We start from the raw sequence: 21,742 nt of genomic DNA, 5'->3' as shown, positions 1-21,742 counted from the left end.
TCTTCTGGACTGACTGCTGAAGTAGGATATGACAATGCTCACAGCCTGTTATTTGTCAGCGACTGGATTTCTATGTTTCGTATTAACAGTGGCACAATCTTATACATGTGACCCAAATCAACATTACTTGTGGAATCTTGCAGCATCCGATGGTACCAAAATTCAGAAGTGCTGTTCAAAATGTCATCCAGGTATGTTACACAAGAAGGGAAGGGGTAAGTGCACTATGCCACAGGAAGTAAATGTATTTCTCTGGATATGTCTGATTGTTTGGGGTAAGATTTATGATAAAAAGAGTTTTATTTTAGGGTATGTTGTGCAGAGCATATGGATGCTTTTAGGTACATTAACCTCCTATTCACTGATAATACATCGCAGTTAGATTGCTATACCAGCATTTTTTTCACTTTTTTTTACTTTGGAAAAGATACAGTTCATGAATTTATGTAAGTGAGTGGAGTATTATTGGGGTACAGCTGTCTCCTGTTCTCAAATGGCAAACTTGCTTTACCGTGGATATTTGACATTCTTCATGATGTATTCACTTAGAATTAATCATCATTTTTAGGAGCTCCTGTTGTGTGCTATTTTGTTTGTGACAGTCTGCATTTATAGATTATTTTGAGATCTACCTGTCTAGTTTTATAACATAGTGTTACAACAATTTCAGGTGTGAGCAGCTTGCTTTTTTTGGGACTGCTAATATACTCTACTGATGAAACAAATTTGTTTTTGGGAGATGACAATATTATGATTAAGGCAAATGACAGCATGAAGAAAAAAGACAACTAAAACGTCTAAGAAAAAAGAAGATGTAGATGTGTTCATTCAGTAACTAGCTAAGCAGGTAAAGGAAAGCAGAGTGACAAACAAGAGTCGCAAGGAAAGATACAGCACAGCATAGTGGTATTTGTGAGAAAACGTCATACGATTGGATAGTAAATGTGAGTGGACAGAGAATCATCTGTGAGCAGGCTGGAATAATAATGTTTCTTTAGATGTTTGTAAATGCATAGGAAACAAAGAAGACGGCTAGACTGACATAATACAGGTCCATTAATAAGGCTATTTATGATTCTAAGTAGAAAGGAGACTCCAGGAAAGGTCTGGTGACCTTAAATCCTCCCGTTGAGGACGAGAAGGAAAAAAACACTGTTAGGAAACTGTAAACTGTTGTGTGGAAGAGAAGAATAATACAGGCTGATTTTCTAATGAACTGCTGCAGGAGTGATGTTGTTTCATGATCAAATGAGGCTGTGTGGCAACTGCTTTTTTGTATCTGCATGAAAACAAACAACTCCAGCTGTTTGTTTAGAATAATGGTTAAGGTCTTTGCCTCATAAACATAATGTGCAAGGTTTGATACTGACCTCAGCTTGTTAGCTAAGTTGTAACATCACCATTCCAGGCATTTAGTCTAGTGTTCACCTATATACAGCACTCAGATTTCATTGATGCCAGTAAAGGAGTTGCACTTTACTTTTTTTTGGAGGGGGGGGCACAAGGTACAGGGTTTGCATCTGATCTTTGGTTATTTGGCTAGCCTTAAAATTGTTCTTCAGGGCAATAAGCCTGGTATTCCCCCATAAGTGCTTCAGTCGAAGTGCTATCGTGTAGTTAAATATAAATTCAAGGAGCTCTAGATACTGCAAGAAAAGGTATTTATCTTGATTTGTATAAGAGAACAGCAGTATGCTAGGTTCTGAAATGCATGTGGTAATTACTTTCACACAGATGATGGGATCAGCAGTAATAACGTTTCTAAAAGAAGGCTGGTGAAGCTTCGCTAAATGTGTTGCGATACAGAATTGATTCGGGAGGTCATGGTGTCCTAGTAACTCATGGTGTTTATCATGTTAAAAAGGCATGAATTGCATCTCTGGTATTCACCTGGTGCATTCCCATGTTTTTAAGCCTGACTCGTTAATTACCTTGCTCAGATTCACAACATATTTACTGGTCAGGTGGGAGTCAAACCTAGAGATGCCACATAATGCACTTGTGATACCAGTTGTTATCGTAAATACAATATCAGTCTAAGGAAAAGAGCAGCCAGAAGTAGTAAGAGGATGTTACTTAGAAATAACATTCCAGTGTCCGACACAGCACCTTAAAGGAACCATACAGAGATAGTGACCATTGGTTTGCTTGTGCTCTGAGTCTGGTGGTGGAGATATGAATTTGAGAACCTTTACTACATTAAGTACGCATTGTTAACTAGGAAATCCCTTGATTCAAATGCAACTCAGGGACACATGATGGAGCAAAATAAAAAAGGCATAATGAATACTAGAATCTGCATGTTGAGTCCATTTTGATGATTGTGTATTATAAGTAACAGAGACTCACATGAAAACGTCACCAGAGTACAGGCAATAACATTTTCAACAAATGGGTAGACAAGACTATCCAAGAGGAGGTAGGGCTGTGAAAGGTAATACTTACAAAGCAGACTGCCTGATAGCAGGTAAGATGGCAGGCACTATACTTAAAGAGTAGACTATCCCATCTACAGGGTCATAGGTAAATATTAGGCTAGCTGCCCTTGCGGGCCAAGCCAGTTACCCTTTTTGTGCTCAAATAAACCCATTCCGTTTGGTTAGACACTAGCCTTACCCATCCCATGGTTGATAATTATATATTACCCCTAATGGGAATAACTGGGATCATACCATAGATAATTTGAGGGGACCCGTTATAGGATAAAGCATTTAGGAGCTGCTCTGACATTATTAATACAGGAAGCAGTCCTGGAGTAAATTTTCTGTTTTCTATCCATATATCCAAGTTGTGCTTAAATACAGACAGGGATGAACTTTGTTTTATGTGGATAGGAAGTCTGCTCCAGAGCAGCAGTATCCTCTGCGAAATATACCTGTCCCTCCAAACTATTCTGCTGATGGTGCAGAAGAGGTTTAGATCCCTAGACTGAGTATTTCTGATGCCATTTGTCTTGCTGTTTTGCAGTAAATCCATCAGTAATGAGTCACAGGATGCCTTGTATGCTCTTAGCACTCTGTAGGATACCAAGTATAGTGACAGAGCTTTGAGATGGTCCATGTAAGACATGTTGTTTAGGTCTTGTATCCTTTTAGTATGGGGTTTCCAGATGTTGCATGTGTCTGGACAGATAATGCCAAAGGTGACATTTTATTCAATGACTAACCTAATGAGTGGTGAGTAAAGTGGGACAATAGCATCTCTAGATCTAGGCACAATCCATTTGTTTATAAGCTGTGCAATATAAAAGGATTTTCTTACAAGTACAGACACATGTTTGTCAAAAGTTAGTTCACTGTCCACATAAATTCCCAAATCCCGAACAACTGGATCAAATCAAAGGGTCATATTGTCAATGGGACAGTTTCTTGGGTAGATGACTTCCCAGAGGATACAATAATGCATTTTTGGCATTTAGTTTCAGTCCATGATTTTGGCACCATTTATTTATTTGGGACAAGTCTTCTTGCAGGATGGCTAAGTAATTTAATCATAAAGTCATTTTAGTCATTTAAGTTTGACAGGTTTGTGAGTGCTAATACTTAGATAGCCACACTGTTCACCAGGAGACAGGATGGTGAGTACTAATACTTAGACATCCACACTGTTCACCAGGAGACAGGATGGTGAGTACTAATACTTATAGAGCCACACTGTTCACCAGGAGACAGGATGGTGAGTACCAATACTTATAGAGCCACACTGTTCACCAGGAGACAGGATGGTGAGTACTAATACTTATAGAGCCACACTGTTCACCAGGAGATAGGATGGTGAGTACTAATACTTATAGAGTCACACTGTTCACTAGGAGACAGGATGGTGAGTACTAATACTTATAGAGCCACAATGTTCACCAGGAGATAGGATGGTGAGTACTAATACTTATAGAGCCACACTGTTAACCAGGAGAAAGGATAGTGAGTACTAATACTTAACAGACTGTCTATCAGGATGCAATATATTGAGTACTAATAGTTAGAGAGAAGAGTATTCATCAGGAGCAGGAAGGCAGGATGGTGAGTACTAATACTTAGAGAGTAGACTGTCCATCAGGAAACAGAATGGTGGGTACTAATACTTAGAGAGCAGACTGCTTGACAGGAGACAGGATAGTGAGTACTAATACTAAGAGAGCAAACTGCCTGACAGGAGATAGGATGGTGAGTATTAATACATAGGGAGCAGACTATCTGTCAAGAGACAGGATGAACAGCGCTAATACTTACAAAGCATACTGCCTGACACAAGACAGGTCAGTGAATAGTTTGTACACTGCCTAGCAGAAGACATGGTAATGAGACATGATACACACAGAGCTGACTGCCAAACAGAGGATAGGATGCCAAGTACTGGAATGTACCTTGGGGGTTAACAGTAGAACCCAATAACGTTTAATGCTCAGACCAGACTGTTGCTGTCTTGTTGCAAGTAATAGTATGGAAGACAAGTGCATTTGTAGATTTGCATTGGAGTCACTTGTGTCTCTGTTATTCTCTGCCAATGCCTGTCTCTTTTGTAACATACTCCACCTCCAAATGCATACATTTTTGATGGTTACATAGCTCACAAACTTCTCAATCAAAAATGTTACTCGTTTCATGTGGTGGTTGTTGTCTTAGGGTTGCTGATGTGGCTGGTATTTTTTTATTACACAGTTGTCATTCTGTACCACTTGGGTTACTGATGATTCCTTGTCCAAGTCAAGAAAGGCTGGACCCGCTCCCATTCCTTTCCTGGTTTCATAAAACCATGTAGGGAGAGCTGCTCAAGGAAAGCAGAGCCAACTCCAGTGATGGTGACAGTGGCACTGAATGCAGAGGGTCATGGGTTCAATTCACAGCAAGAGTTAGAGTTCTCCTTTCCTGGTGAGTTCTTCTAATAAACAGGTAGAAGGGACAAGACAGGCTTGCATGAGCAGGAGAATGTGTAGGACACGAGTAAAAAGGATATCTGGGCAACACATAATTTGCTGGGATGGAGGTGAGATGGTGTGTGTGGGAGCAGTATAATTGTAATCAGTAATTTCTTGAAACAGCTGGTGAGACTGCTACTATGCAGGCTGAGAAAGAGAACAGTACAATTGTACAGAACTTAATTGTGCTAAGGAACAATAAAACAAGTGTGGTGAGCATGTGTGAGTGACTTTGTTTGCGCGCGCGCGTGTGTGTGTGTGTGTGTGTGTGTGTGTGTGTGTGTGTGTGTGTGTGTGTGTGTGTGTGTGTGTGTGTGTGTCAGTGTGTGTTTGTATGTGTGTGACATAAGGGTAGAAACTGCTCATATTTATGAAAAAAAAATCTACCAAAGTAAGATAGTGAAGCAGTTGTTTCTAACAAGTTTAATTCTTTTACATTTGCAAATAAAAAGACAATTAAAATGAATGAAATGGCATAAGAAAATAGTAAAAACAGAAAGGGAATTGGATCAGGGTTAGCCTTTTGTCAGAGAGATGCTTTGTGTGTGTGTGCGTGTGTGTGTGTGTGTGTGTGTGTGTGTGTGTGTGTGTGTGTGTGTGTGTGTGTGTGTGTGTGTGTGTGTGTGTGTATTTGTGCGAGTGCACTCGCGGACATGTTCTCAAGCTGAGTGTATTTGGGTTTGGCAGTAACACTGTAATTCTGTGCTTTCGTTTGTAGTCATTGAAAGATACTTCTGACTGTTATCTTACACTCCCCTGGGCCACTTGTGAAAAGACTATTTTCATATAAACCACAGAAAGATTGAAACTAATTTAATTCAGTGCATTCGTAGGATAAGGAAGAATACAGCTGACATCTACTGGCAAGTGCCAAACATTGCACCTGCTTTGCATGACTGATTCTCTTTAGAAACATGCAACTCTTTTGTCTTAGTTAAACTTAATACATTTTTATCTTTTTTATTAAAACAGTTCCTTCAAATAGTCCTATACTAGTTGGTTCTTACATACTGTGCCAGATTGTGGGCCTCCAATAGAGTGATCTCCTATTTCTTTCTGAGCATATATTCTGTTCATTGAGATTCTGTTAACTCTGTCTTGGTTTACGTAAGGTTTTCTATAACTAACTAGATTTTTCTAAGTCCTAGGTCCTTCCTATGACAGATATAGTGTGAATGAGATGAACAGCCATGGGAGGATCATGACAGTAATTGTGTTAAGTCTGAAAAGTCTCCCTATAATGGTTTGACCCTGTTGTACCTTTGTATTTTAAAGGTTGTAGTTATTCTACCCTTAAGATTATTTATGTTCCATATAATTACCCCTTCCTAGGTGCTTGTCACTTCTAAAGCTACGTATTTAGTTACTTCCACCTCCTCATTTGCCCCCACAGTTTCCTTTGTCTTGGCATCTCCCTACTCTAACTACAGCTATTTGCTTAAATTGCATTTTAATCCTGATACTCTGGAAATTTCTGCAAAGATATATAATACCTTGGGAATATGCACGCCCATATTCTTTGCTAGTAAAATGCAGTAATCTGCAAGAATATAAAAAACAAACCCTACGTCTTCTCTGTACAAGCTCCTCTCATAAATTCTGCTTCACTTTCAGTGGCAATTCATCTATTACTTAAATGAACCATCTAAGGGATAAACGGCATCCCTGTCTGTTTTTTCTTCTTTATACTTTTTGTTTAAATATGAGCCCATTGACCAGCACTTTGAATTTAGTGTAGTTATATAAAGCCTTGGCACACACTATTATTCTAGGAAATAATGTTCATTGTTCAAATACCTCAAATAAAAAAGGCCAGTTAACTGTGTTAAAGGCTTCAGATATCAAAAAATAATATACCCACCTGCATTTTATCCTGAAATGCTTTCAGATAACTAGAGACAGTCAACTAAGTATGGATAGGCTGTTACTCTTATATGAAGTCTCCTTGTCCATGTTTAATGAGATGTGGTAGCATCACGTCTACTCTGGAGACAATATCCAAAGTTTTAACATCTGTGATTAACAAAAATATTGGTCAGGAATGGAGTATGTGTAGTGTCTGTTTTCTACTTAGAAATTAATGTAATTCATGCAAACTGCATGGAAGGAGGGTGTTCCCTTGCTTCCCTAATACTGTTGTATAATTTTAGTAAGATTTTTTTATAGTCTTATATTATAGACCTCACTTGAGAAACTCATTAATTGCAATTGTAATAAATGTGCATATATAAATAAGAGCAATGAATTTATCCATCCAGACATTCAGCGTACCTATAGATTTGATGTAACAGCAGACAGCAACACTGAAAATGTTGTTTACAATTGGCAATCTGTAGCCTATGCTCAGCATTCTATGTAGGCAAAACCAATAGGAACCTTAGATATAGGATCAGAGAACATCTACGTCATATCAGGAATGCTACTACTACAAACGCACTAGCTAAACATGTAACCCTACAAGGAACTGAACATTGCTTTACTTTTATGGTTGTAGAGAGTCGACCCCAACAATAGAGGCGGTGATATACAGAACCACACTGAAACTTTTGAAACCAGATGGATCATAAGACTAAGGGCGAATAATGGGAAGGGCCTTAATGACAGAGTACCTTTAAGACCAGTGCTAAAGAATAGGAAATTATTTAAATAAGATAGACCCATTAAATATTTCTAGGGGTACTAGATATACAGCTTCATGTTGCATAGATGTATTCTGCATACATTGAAGATTCATATTTATTTTAGTTTTGTCATTCATTGTCTATATTATAGTTACACATTTATTTGTTTTTTAGTAAGGTTTTAGAAATCAGCTACATAAAAGCTTTTATGCTTATTTAAGTGATGAGGTAATTAGCTACGTGTTTGATTGATTTTACTCATCTAATTGATTCTAAATTTTGATTGGATGAACATATTTTAAAAACGGGGATGTTTGTTATATGCTTTTATATGGTCTGATGAAGTGGCATGCTTATATTTAAAGTGCTTACCTACTACAAATAAAGCCTTTTTGGGATTTAATTCGGACTGAACTTGTTTCATTTGGATTATTGGATTTCTACACTGTGACTTTTTTATCCATTGGTTGCTCTATCCAGTGTTATTGTGGATCTATATGACTTTTTGTTTCACTGGTGGAACATTCATCTTAGCTGCTTCCTTTTTACTGACAGTTTACACTTTATATTCTCTGATCCCCATTTGTAATATCCCCAAAACCAAATGTTCTTTGATCTGGTACCCTGTCCTAGATTGAGAGTGAGTGTTACAATGGCATGGTCAGGAATATATCTGTCCCTAATTTCTTTATTTCTTATTTATGAGAGAATCCTTCAAGGAACAAGGGAAATAATCTAGTCTGTTGAGTTGTTAGGAGTCATTTCTAAAAAGATGAATTGTCTTTGCCCTTCATGAAACCTCCAAATTTCTACCCAATCCCTCTTCTCAATGTATCCTGTAAGTTGCTTCTGTACTTTTGTGTGACTTTCTTTTTCATCAAAAAGCCTGTCAAGATTATCTTTCAGGGCCACATTAAACCCCTTTCCTCCATGAATTGAAGATAATCTGGACTTGTCAGTTTATCCCATATCTGAAAGTCCTGAAAAAATTCTCAAGTTTTTTTTTTTTGGAGCATATATATTGTTCAGTGTAAACTTGAGACCTAGAATGGTACCTTTCAAAATAATCTACTGGACAACATTACTGATGATTATATATTCTGAATTTGCATGAAGGGATTTATGGAATTATGGAGCTACCCCACTCTTACTCCCACCTGGTTTATAGTGTGTTTATAACTCCAAAAATTTTTTTGTGCTTTAACTTTCAAGCATCTCTGACTTTTAATTTTGTTTCTTGTAATAGAACCACTTTCCCTTCTCTCAATAGCTTGACAACTCCCGCTATGTTCCAAAACATAACTCTATGTGCTAGAAAATCTTGTTCAGTAGAGCTAATGATTTTACCTCCTTCCCTGCTGAACAAATTTTGTCCAAGGTTTCACTGCTAGGCTAGGAGGGCAAACTCCCTTGGGTAGACGTATGAAAGTTCACCTATGCATAGTATAGCTAGTCCTGTGTAGCTTATATTAATGTGGAGGAAACATAACCATATTATCCCTTTACCTTGCAGTAATCCTCCTTAGAACAAAGAGAGACATAGTCCCGTTACCTCATTACCTGGAAAATAAGAGCCTATATACTTACTGCAGTATCGCATTAACTCTTTTGCGGAATAGATTCATAAGAATAGAAAAAATGTGTTAAGATGATTCTTAACATTCATTAAAAATATAAGGAGGAACCTTAAAAGATATTTCAGCATGCTGAGAATGTTAATCCTATAAAAATTGGTGGACATTAGGACTGACACAGTTAAAACATTCATGCATAGTGGATTCTCTGTCCATCAAAAATGCAGGCTCATATTTCAGCCAGTCTATATCCATCCTAGAAATTAAAAAAAATGGCTTTCTATACTGGCAAGCCATAAAGATGTTTCTACAAAGTCATAAACAGAATATCCAAAACTCAACACTCATTTCCCCCAGCCTCATAAAATCAGTGACCTTCATATACAGTCATCACTCCTCTCCCCCAGCCTCATAAAATCAGTGACCTTCATATACAGTCAACACTCATCTCCCCAGCCTCATAAAATCCGTGACCTTCATATACAGTCAACATTCCTCTCCCCAGCCTCATAAAATCAGTGACTTTTATATACAGTCAACACTCATCTCCCCCAGGATCATAAAATCAGTGACCTTCATATACAGTCAACACTCTTCTCCCCCAGCCTCATAAAATCAGTGACCTTCATATACAGTCAACACTTATCTCCCCCAGCCTCATAAAATCAGTGGCCTTCATATACAGTCAACACTCCTCTCCCCCAACCTCATAAAATCAGTGACCTTCATAGACAGTCAACACTCCTCTCCCCCAGCCTCATAAAATCAGTGACCTTCATAGACAGTCAACACTCATCTCCCCCAGCGTCAAACAGTCTCATAAAATCAGTGGCCTTCATATACAGTCAAACAGTCTCATAAAATCAGTGGCCTTCATATACAGTGCCATAATCTCATGCTTACCCATGCATTTTATAAGCATTGTTCAGCATAAACTCTTGTCTGTCTGTTCAATGTATAGCAAAGCTCGGATTCATTATTTCCTGTGCCTTCTATTAATTCAAGTGGAACTCTATTAATGTCTAATTTTTCAAGCCCTAACTTTGACCAACAGTACTTATCTATTGAATCTGAATATATTTATTTTTTCCTATAACTTCTGTTTCTGTGTTGATCGTCATCCTGCACAGATCCCATAGAAAAAGTTCTATCTCTCATAGATGGTTTAATTGGTTTCTCTTTCAGTCTTGACCCTGTTACTATAGCATAGGAAACTATTTGTTTGCCAGCATTAGACATTTGGCTTACCTCCTCTGTATCCTTCTTTGCATGTCCTGTATTTTATTTTCCTTATTGATTTGGTGGTGGAGTCCTTTGTTTGTCTATCAGATTCTGTTGTTTTCTGAATTGTGCTGATCTCCCGCTCCATTTTCTTAATCCCTAGGATATATCCCATACACCCAGCAATCACTGTTGTTTCTGATTTCCGGCTAAAGAACATTCATACAGCTGCTCTGTTCCTAAACTGCCAGGAGGCATCCCCGTTCTTAACTTCTAAAATTTCTAGATACAAAGCATGCATACATATGTACATACATACATAAAAATATTCAAGCATGGGTAATAATGCCCATTTAGCCTACCAATATACCAAAACAGCTGTTGCTATTACAAGTGCCCAAGCTGTACTTAAAATATGTAAACTAGCATTGTTTTAATGTAATTTGGTAATCTGTCCTATGCATCAGCTGTTCTCTCAGAGAACCAGTTAGTACACTTCTCATTCCTACAGAATTTTCTATATAGGTTGTCTGACGGTTCTGTACTACTTTCTGATAACCCCTAAACATTCCCAGAAGTAACTGTCTCTAAATGCCCTACATATCTGAATAAGTAAACCTTTTTAATATCTTTCATAATAACTTAAATTTTCACATCCATGGATGCCCTTGGTATATTTCCGCTTTACTCTTTCCAGTTTACTCATGCAGTGTAAAATCCATGCTGTCCTTGGGAATGAGTTAAGTTTTAGCTCTGTATAAGTAACCATTCCCTTGTTTGAAGGAAGTAGGTGCCATGGGTTGATGTCTGGGCCTACATGCATCGTGGTGTCTCTAATTTACTCTGTAAATCCTATCCATTTCTTCAGTTTTTGTGGTAGTTTTAAAATATTTTTCATCACAAAAAGAACCAAAGATTCAAATTCCTCTCTTGGAATTTTTTTTTTTTTGTCTAGAATGATTCAATAATTAATCCATTTTCAGTGACACATTTCCTCGTGTAAATGTCATTGAGTTAACAAAGATATCCATATTCTCAAAGGAAGATACAAGAAAATCAGCCTTCAAACTATTTCAGTCCTGCGCCCTATATCTGTGAGGTAAAGACTTTCACCTTTATGCCAACATTTTTTCCTGTTTTTGGCTCTTTTCTCTGGTACTGAGAATCTCTCTGAGGACTTTCTGTTTTTTTTTTTTTTCTTTCTGAAAAGTTGAAACATCCACTGGAAGCTTCTCAAACATTAGGAGCCTTTATTTCTTATGATTTGCAGTTTTAAACTGATCATTTTATTCTGTAACTATGATGCAGCATTTTTTACAACAGAAATACCAGCTGACTTACTAAAGTAATAAAGTATAACTGGTCAGTTGGCTCTGAGAACGAATAATACTACCATCTTATTCCAGGATCAGCCATGCCTCCCTTCACATTTATAAAATTTTAACAGGTTGTTTATGCTAAAACAGGAGTGCACTCATTTTCTACATGGCATTCAAGGCTTGTGTTAACAACTTCCACTCTATCTATTAACCCAAAGTGGCCTTTATAATTATGCATTCAGCTGTTATTCCCAAGTAGTCAGAGCAACCATCAGCTGTGGAGTTCATCGCTCTCAGCTAAATGTGGACTGCCCATTTTCAAATACACCTGCAAGAAAAACATTACCCCATTCTTGTCTATCTCCAACAGCATCTGAAGATTTATTGCAAACTCACTCCTCTGTGAGCATCACTTTAATATCCTAGAAAAATCTAAATGACCACCCATAAAGCAAAGATCTACTTTTAGGATCCTAACTCTACAGACTACCCCAACTCCACACATTTACTAACCTTGCAGCTAATCTTCAAGATAAAAACCTTTTTGTACACCCTGAGACACTACATACAAGCCACAGCAACTTGTATTACCCAGACTCCACAGCACTGTACATACTTTCTCCTCTCCGACATCTACTCTTTCGCATGCTCTCCCCATTGACCTCAAGGAAATAAACAATTACTCCATATTCAGAATGTAACTCAAGAAGCATTTCTTCATTCAAGCCAAGTGCACCTTCTTCAACACAGGACATACCTACAATACTGTCCCTATCTCCTGCCCTTTCTCCTCTCACAGAATTACTGACAGTTGCTCCACTTTATAAACTTTTGTAAACATTACATATTACATTGTGCTTGTTTACTGTAAAATACTTAGAAAGTTCTTCAATGTATCTAATCTGAAGTACTTTGCTATTACTTACATTTCTACCTTCTGAGTTTGTGAAATATTTTGTATTTCACTCAGCCTGAGCCTGAAATCGAAGGGTTGGCATCTCCTTCTGCTACACAAATTTCACTAGCTAAAGACAGCTTCTCACCGAGTAGATGATGTGATAAAATCTAGGTGAATCTGTATTAATGCAAGGAAAACTAAACCAGTGCTGCTTGGTACTAGGTGACATGTTGATAACAAAGAACTGTGGCTATTGTGACATCTGCAGATAATTCACCAGTTGAGGAGGGTAATGCCAGTAAATAACTGACATTTGCCATTGACAGCATCTTAATTTTGCATACAGTAAAAAATGATGCAACTAAAACAAGTGAAAAGCTAGGGAGACTTCATAGAGCCAAAAACATTTCTAACTGCCAATGCCAGACTGCCTACTGTGAGCATCTGTACTATTCTTTCTCTGATTTATTCTGATCATATATTAACCAACCTACATTCTCCAAGGTTTGTAGCTGGGCACCAGCTATAACTGTCTTTCTCTGTGCTAAATGAAGTGGTTATATTTCACCTACCTTCTGTCATCAGTTCAGCTTAAGTTTCTACATAAACTGTTATAAGCAAGCAAATATTCTTCTGTATTAACATTATTACCTAATAAAAAATTGTTTGAGATATCTGACCTTCTGCCAATGATTTATTTAAAAATTCCCAAATGAAAAATGAATGTAGCAATGGATGTTTTCCTATAGCTGCAAACTTTGGAACAAAAATACCTCCCTGCTAAAAGCAGATAAATTGCAAGCAAGCTTTCAAATTAGATCTAAAAATTACTGTCTTACACAGTAGACCTAACAGTAAGGTATAACCTAAATCATCAGTAAAAAATAAAATGCACCCTAATACTTCTGCATCTATTACACTGATAACACCCCCTATCAGAGGGATGTCATTATTAGAGGTAATGTTTGCAAATAGCACTCAGTTGACCAGCATGTATCAACCATCATTAAGAACTCTTTCTATCTAGCAGAACTAATCCCTAAAGGTACGGTTTCCAGATCCGTGGAAGTCATTGACCCTTTTTACTCATCACTGATTAGATCCATAACAGAATATAATGGGACCTTTTGTCACGTACTTATCCAGATATTCTGCTCAACTCGAGATACCCCAGAGATTCCTAATAAAAAAATCTTAGGTACATTGTACTTAAGTAACGCCAAGCAAACTAACAGCCTAATCACTATTCTCTTGTCTCTTACAGACTCTTGTCTGATATCATTTCTTGGCTTTCAAGGATAAAAATAACCCTATTCTATCTGTTCTCTTATACACATGAAAAGCTAGTAATATGATTAACATTCAGTTGACGGAGTTAAATCTATATCGAAATATTAGCAGAATCTGTTGGCATGATAGATGTCTCTTTCAAGTGATCCCCTACCTATGAAACAAGTTCTCAGTCCATGTCAAGCAAAGCAGCACCCCAATGCTCTTTAAAACAAACCTCAGTGAATAGACTAGGATCCATACAGTCATCCAAAGCTGTCTCCTTCAGTCCTGATTGACAGAGGCAGCAAATAACTGAACTTTCATGACTAGGCTCCTAGTGATTTATTACACTTTTGGTCTAGTAGCAGCCAAAGTACCAATGAATCTATTTTTTTCTAAGTCTTCTCAGCCTCCATGTTCATTTACTAGTGATTTTCTTTTATGAAATTAATCAAATGTGTGCCTCACTGTTTGCATCTATGTTTGCAATCATGACATGTTCAGGTGCTCTTTAACTTAGGTCCATGGTTAAGCAATAGGCAATCAGATGACAAATGATTATGAGTCTAATCAATAAACTGTATTTGAACATTTTCTCCAGAATCTAGGAGGGCAACACAAGATGAAACTGGGGAGAATTTAAGACCATCCATCCTGGGCTTACCTTAAAGGTGGCAAGGATGTTACTCTGCCTGACATGTAGTTTTTCTAGAGGTATGGGATATGTGGGAATATGAATATATTGCACCAACATGCTTAACTTATCTGTTGGTGAAGGTTTAAGTCTTTTGTGTGGGTATTTAAGGAACCATTTAATCTACTAAGAAATAAGAGGTCACTGAGACTTGGATCTCTCAGAGGAGGACAAGAAGGATTGGATCTTTCTTGGCTCAAAAAGCTAGAACAAAATGACCATGGAGGAGTCTGTAAGGGATTGAGTATAGTAGGAGGACTGCCAACCTGTTTGAACAACTATGAGTCTTGAGGCCACTGATCTTTTTAGTTTTGAATCTCTAAGGTTTCTCAAGATGAGTGATATGTTTTTTTGCCAAAAGAAACATTATACTGAATAATGGGTCTGATAAGAGCTGAGCAATGGGGATTTAAGACCTCACTGGATCTAGACAAAATGTCTTTGGAAATTAGGTGAGCCTGATAGCAGGAGTTCTAAGCTAATAGACTGGAATAGTTATAACTGTGGTTGGAGTAAAATTTGCAACATCTTTTTCAGGTGAGATATCATCTATTTCCTATGGGTCAGAAGGAGCAGAATTATTGTTTACTAGTGCTAAACATAGCTGGGTATTAGTTTTTAATCTCTTAAAATAATTATTTGAGGCAATTGTTGGTTTTGTCAGCCACTTTAAGTTCATACTCAGATTTGAGCTTCCTAATGGAAGCCTTATGCACTTTGCAAATTTAGTGCTCTTAAGCTTGGTAGAAGAAGACCCCCCTTACAAACACTCATTAAAACCTATGTGGTGTGGAATGCTGCACCTCTTCCAGCCTGCAAATGTCCTTCCATTCCAGAGCATTTTCTGAAAAATCAAGTTAAAAAGCATAATATGATCAAGGCCTTTCTACTCTGGGATATCCTAGATTAACAAATTTAGTGTTATTTTATCAATAAATCCTTGCCCTTTCTAATTATTATGTGTGAATAATTATTCTTATGAAGAAGAAGTGGGTCAAAAATGTATGAGTTTGTGAGCGTTAAATAAATCATTTCATCAATAGTGTTGCGAGCCCTTATTTGGAGTTTCCAGCAAACTTTTGGTGGTTTATTTGTGGTTTTTTGGTTCGCTTTCATCTCTTTTTGACTTAATTATTATGCATATTATAATCTAGTAAGTCACTAGTTAAAAAGTCAGACCCAAGAAAGGTCTGGATGCCATAAGGAGCTATGGGTATTAACTAGACATATACAAAAAAGTGCTATAGGCTCGAATGGCTCAAGCAACTTCTTTCTCTTGTTATATAGTTTATTAATACAGGTATTCTACCACAGGGGGTTGTTTTTAAAATTGTCTTTATATTTAGTGATGACAGGGACTGCATTATTAGTACCTTTATTAAAGAGGGAGTAGAAGTCAGAGAGATAAGTGTTGGCTTTAACAATGCTGTCTGTTGGAGGAAGATTACAGCAGAATTGAATTAAGTAATCAAGTAAATGAAGAAGAAAGGCTTTTGAGAAATCCCTAAATTAGGATGTATTTTGAGGGGAAGTACTGCCAACTTTAAAGTAAAAGATCACTGATTTAGACCCGATTCAGTGAGGAAAGATGATACACATGGAGGAGAGCAAGAAGTTAGAGCTGGATCAGGTTTAAATGCGGCCACGGTGAGTTAACTTAGTGGTTAGAGTTCCAGCTTTGCATGCAGTAGTTCATGGTTCAAATACCAAGACAGGCCATTCAGCTTTTCTCCCCTGACCCCCTATAGCTAGGGTCAAATTAAAAAAACTTATCCAAGGCTGTAGCAACTGGCATCAATGTTCAAATCTACATCAAAGTACTATACAAGCATTTATATAGATGCATTGAAACAGGAATACCCAACAGGACAAAATCATCCTCTGCAGGGAAGAGTAAACCTGTCTGGTGGACATCTGCAATAAATAAATTATATAATAAAAGGAAAAAATTGCTGTCCAGGACCAAGAAGGAGTATGTGCCCAATTGGAAGTAATCTCTGCTTACCTTGAACAAGCAAATAAGAGCACTAGTAAAATCCACTAAAGCCAACTTTGAGTTCAAAATGGCCACATCGACTAGAAACAATCATATGGCCTTCTTCACATATGTCCATAATCTCAAAGGAATCATCCAGATCTGTTCAGAACTGGTGGTCAAGGACACCACATACACAAATGCTGTAGATATAGCCAATCTACTGGCTGACAGATTCAGCAAAAACTTTTCCCCTCTGTTCCCCCCGTCAGTAAATCAGGACATCCCCAGTACCTGTCCCCCACCCCTTATCTCTAGGGAACAGGTCATCACTGCCCTCTCAAAGGCAAACAATACAGATTCCATTGGACCTAATATCATCCCAGGCTGCATCCTACATGAATGCAGGCATGTATTTGCAGCACCATTAGGCACCCTATTCATCCAAAAGCCTGAGTACCGGCTTTGTCCCGGACAAGTGGAGGACAGCCACTGTCATCCTTGTAAACAAAGGTGGAGTGTCCACTGATCCAGAAAATTATAGACCCATCAGCCTAACTAGCCTGATCTGCAAGGCCATGGAATGGATTATCATGGACCTCATTAACAAGGACATTGACAACCTCCAAACACTTGACCCCACACAGTTTGGCTTTGTCAAGGGGAGGTCATGTCTGTTACATCTGGTCAACTTCTTTGAGATGGTCACCAAAGCCATGGAAGAGGGGAAGACAGTGCACACTGCCTACCTTGACCTGGTCAAAGCCTTTGACTCTATTCCCCACTCAGGCATAATAGATAAACTCTCTCAACTAGGCATTGTTCCATATGTTTACCAGATGGGTAGCAAACTGGCTCAAGGATAGAACCCACCTAATCAAAATAGGGGACGCCACCACAAGCAGTAGACCCGTAATGAGTGGCATACCCCAGGGATTGGTCTTGGGGCCTATGTTATTTGGGATATACTTCTCTGATGTGCAGGCCAAAACTAGTGGGGTATGGCTGACCACGTTTGCAGATGACTGCAAGCTGGGCTCAGTCATCAATTCCCCAAGTGATGTGGACGTCTTCAAAGAGGGTCTCACCCAAACAAATGACTGGTGCCAGAAACATGGACTCAAACTGAATGCCAAAAAAATGCATCATCATCCCCTTTGGGGAGAGTGATGTCCCCACATATTATCGCATTAATAACAATGTCCTAGTGAGAGTCCTAGTGAGAGATTTAGGCACCTAGGTTGATAGCAACCTGACTTTTGACCACCATGTTGCTTCCGTTGTACGGAAAGCTTTCTACATGGTCCACCTCATAAGGGTATCTCATCCAGGGACAAAGAGGTCATAAGATCTCTGTATTCTTCCCTTATAAGGCCAATTATTGAGCATAACATCCACTTTGAAATTTACCTTGCAAAGCACATACAGCAGCTAGAGAGACCACAGAGGTTCCTCACCAGGAGAATCCAGGGCCTCAAACACCTACCCTATACAGATTGGCTAAAAGCCCTGTCCCTCTACTCAGTTTCATACAGACTACTCAGAGATGACCTCTGTCTGGCATAGAAAGAAATCCCATACCCTGCCTTGATGGGACTGCTGCATATCCACAAGTCAAGCTCCACTTGAGCAACCCACACATGTGACCTCAACCTGGTCTGTGATATCAGTAGGACTTGTTGTCAGGACATATTTGTGTCCCAGAGACTCCCCCATCTATTCCAAACTCCCTGTTCACGTCAATCAGAGTACATCATTATCCCTTTTTAAGCACAATCTGGATAACTGGATGGGAAACAAAAAACACACTCCTGGGATTCCACCTGTGTCCCTGCTGGAGAGGCGCTCTGGATGCTGACTTGTCTAAACATGGGTAAACTCTTGGCTAGGGTTATAAGGGCCTCAGGTCTAATAGCCTAGTAAAACACACTTATAGCCTAGTAACCTCCTGTGATCCTATGGTAATGGCCTGGACCCCTCACACACAGCCATATCACTACTCCAGTACATGGCTGTATCTCTCCAATTACTATGAAACATTGTTCATACCTGTCAGTCCGCATAACATTTTTTTCTTAACTTTCACAATGAACAGCGATTTGGATTTATTTTAAAACTTTTATTTAAATTCATAGGTTCATAGGTTCATAGGTTGGTACTAGGCTATCAGCCCTAGGGCCTATACAAGCCTAGCTATAACAATTCCCTGGCTATTTCTTCCCACATTATTTACTTTCCTGGACCCCTGTCTAGCAGGGTGACTGACGTGATCCCTGGGGTGAATTTCCTTTCTCCCATCCAAATGTCAAGGTTCCTCTTGAAGAGGTCCAAAGAGGCACTCTGCTTGACATGTATGGGCAATCTATTCCAGAGTCTGGGGAGTCTCTGGGTCAGGAACCTATCCCTCCAGCATGTTTTGTTTATTGTGATGACAAGGTTTAGATCCCTGGAGCGTGTAGCTCTGAGGGATTGGGATTTCTTTAAGTGTAGCATGTCCAACAGCTCTGGGTTTGACATGGCCTTGTATGTTAAGCAGAGATCGCCTCTGAGTAGACGATATACGACAGAGTATAGCTGGAGTTTTTTAAGGTGGTCAGCGTAGGGCATCTGCTTTAGGCCTGTGATTCTTTTAGTGAGGTATTTCTGAGGCCTTTCCAGTTGTTGCAGATGTCTTGAGAGGTACATACCAAATGGGGCGTTGTATTCTATAATGGGTCTAATGAGGGATGAGTACAGTGGGACAATGACCTCCTTTGAAAAGCCCTTCGTGATGAGGTGTGCCACATAGAAGGATTTCCTGACTGTTGTGGTGATGTGGTTATCGAAGGTGAGACCACTGTCCACCTGTGTCCCTAAGTCTCTTATCACACTTTCTGTGTTTAGTGTACTGCCACCTGTATGGTAATTCATGGATACATGTTTTTCCCAAAAGGGATAACAATACATTTCTTGGCATTGAGCTTGAGCCCATGGCTCTGGCACCAAGCAGCTGTTTCTGTAAGGCCCTTTGTAGAGTATCCACATCATTTGGGATTCAATAATGGCTCCCAGTTTGCAGTCATCTGCAAACTTTGTTAGCCAGAGTCCCTTAGTGTTGACCTGTACTTCAGAGAAGTAGATGCCAAACAAGAGCGGCTCCAGGACTGAACCCTGAGGTACTCCACTTGTCACTTGTCTGGAGATGGATTTGGAGTCGGCTACTTTTACAGTGTGGGTTCTATCAGTAAGCCATTTAGCAACCCATTGGGTGACATAGGGATTAATACCCAACTTAGTAAGTTTATCTATGATTCCAGAGTGGGGGATGGTGTCAAAGGCCTTGGCAAGGTCTAGATAGGCTGTGTGGACCACCTTACCCTTGTCCATGGCTCTGGAGACTGATTCAAAGAAGTCAATCAGGTTCAGGAGACAAGATCGGCGTTTCACAAACCCAAACTGGGTGGGGTCCAGTGTTTGAAGGTTGCCAATGTCTTTGTTTATAAGTTCCATGATAATACACTCCATGGCCTTGCAGATAAGGCTTGTCAGACTGATGGGACGGTAGTTTCCGGGATCCAAGGTGGATCCCCTTGTGGATTGGGATAACTGTAGCTCTGCCACTCAGTGGGCACGAAACCTGAGGTGAGGCTATGATTAAACATGACACTTAGGTGAGGTGCCAGTTCATATTGTAGATCATGTAGTACACAGCCCGGGATGTCATCTGGTCCCATGGATGCTGTATTCTTGGCTTTATATAGTGCGTTTTGTACCTGTGTGGCCATTATTACTGGAATTTGGCAATCTTCCGGTATTGAGATGGGCCATTTAGGGGGTGAGAGGGGGGTGAAGTTGGCACTGAATCGATCTGCCAGGATATTGGCAATATCCTTTGGTTCAGTATATTTATTGCCATTCTGTTTTAGCTCAGAGCAGATCTGAGCATTGTCATTTAGATTCTTGACATAGTTATAGAATGCTTTGTGGTTGTCTTTGGAATCTTTGGCAATTTTATTTTCATAACTAGCTTTGGAGGATTTTATGAGGCATCTCAGTTTCTTACTAAGGCTAGTAAGGGAGTTTTTTGCATCCTGGGATTTTCCTCTTTTCTGCAAAAGTTTCTTCCTTTTGTTGCAAAGTTTGTTTATGGCAGGGGACCACCAGATTGGCTTCCTTTTTTTGGATGAGAGCATCTTGGTTCTATTTGGGATGGCACGATTCATGCATGAGTGGATGTGCTCATACAGTGCCTTAGTGTAGGATTCAGCAGTTGAACTTTCAGTTCCTGTCTGCATGGGTGTCATGAAGTTTGTCACTTCTGACTTGAGTAGCATGAAGTTGGCTTTGGAGAAGTTTTTATGGTGGTTTCTTTACTGGGGGTGGGGTGGGATGTGGATGTTAAGGGTGATTAGCTTATGGTCAGACCTGACTAACGAGGGTGACCATAGGTATGGAGCATTGATTTGCCATGATGGTAATGACCAGGTCTAGGATATTGGAGCCCCTGGTGGGACTATGGATTAGTTGATCCAGGGCATTGGAATTTATGAATTCCAAGAACCGCTAAGCAAGGTGTTGGGACATGAGTAGTTTTCCCAGTTAATGGCAGTGTAGTTAAAATCACCCAGTATTAGGGTGTTTGGTTCTATCTTAATATTTTCCAGTATGTTTAAAAGGTGTAGTGAGAATCTTGGGGTATGGTGGGGATCTGTAGCAAGCTACAATTTGGATTGCAGTCTTACCTAGTGTTAGTTGCACTTGGAGAATTTCAGACACATTGTGTTGGCCAACTAGCCTGGTGATGTGAATATCCTTGGTGAATATTGACACTCCTCCACCTTTAGTGTTTCGGTCCTGGTTTGGTGGCCAAAAAGTGTGGTAAGAGTTGTAGCCTGGTATTGCAGGGGTGCTCTCTGGAGCCTTGAACCAGGTCTCAGTTACTGCACAGATATCGATGTTCTCCATTTTTCGGAGTGCCTCAAGAGAGTGCATTTTGAGGTTTAGACTTCTAGCATTGAGTAGCATTACCTTCAGATTTTGCATGCTTGTACCTGTTACGGTGGTGGTTTTGTCCTTTGAAGTTTGCCTAAAAAAGGCACTATAGGGGTGGCAAGAGCCTTAGCCAGTAACCTGAATCCCAGGGGCGACAGGTGCAGACCATCTCTGGCAAAGCATCGTGGTCTGTCAATCATGTCATCCCAGGCAGACAGATACTGGATCCCCTTTGAATGACACCATAAGCTTAGCCAATTGTTGAAGTCAATCATTTTATCC

The sequence above is a fragment of the Protopterus annectens genome, chromosome 8.part0 (assembly GCF_019279795.1).
Source record: "Protopterus annectens isolate FY-2018-M chromosome 8.part0, PAN1.0, whole genome shotgun sequence".
Classification (NCBI taxonomy): domain Eukaryota; kingdom Metazoa; phylum Chordata; order Ceratodontiformes; family Protopteridae; genus Protopterus; species Protopterus annectens.
The sequence above is the reverse complement of the archived record's forward strand: the minus strand, read 5'-3'. Positions refer to the sequence as shown.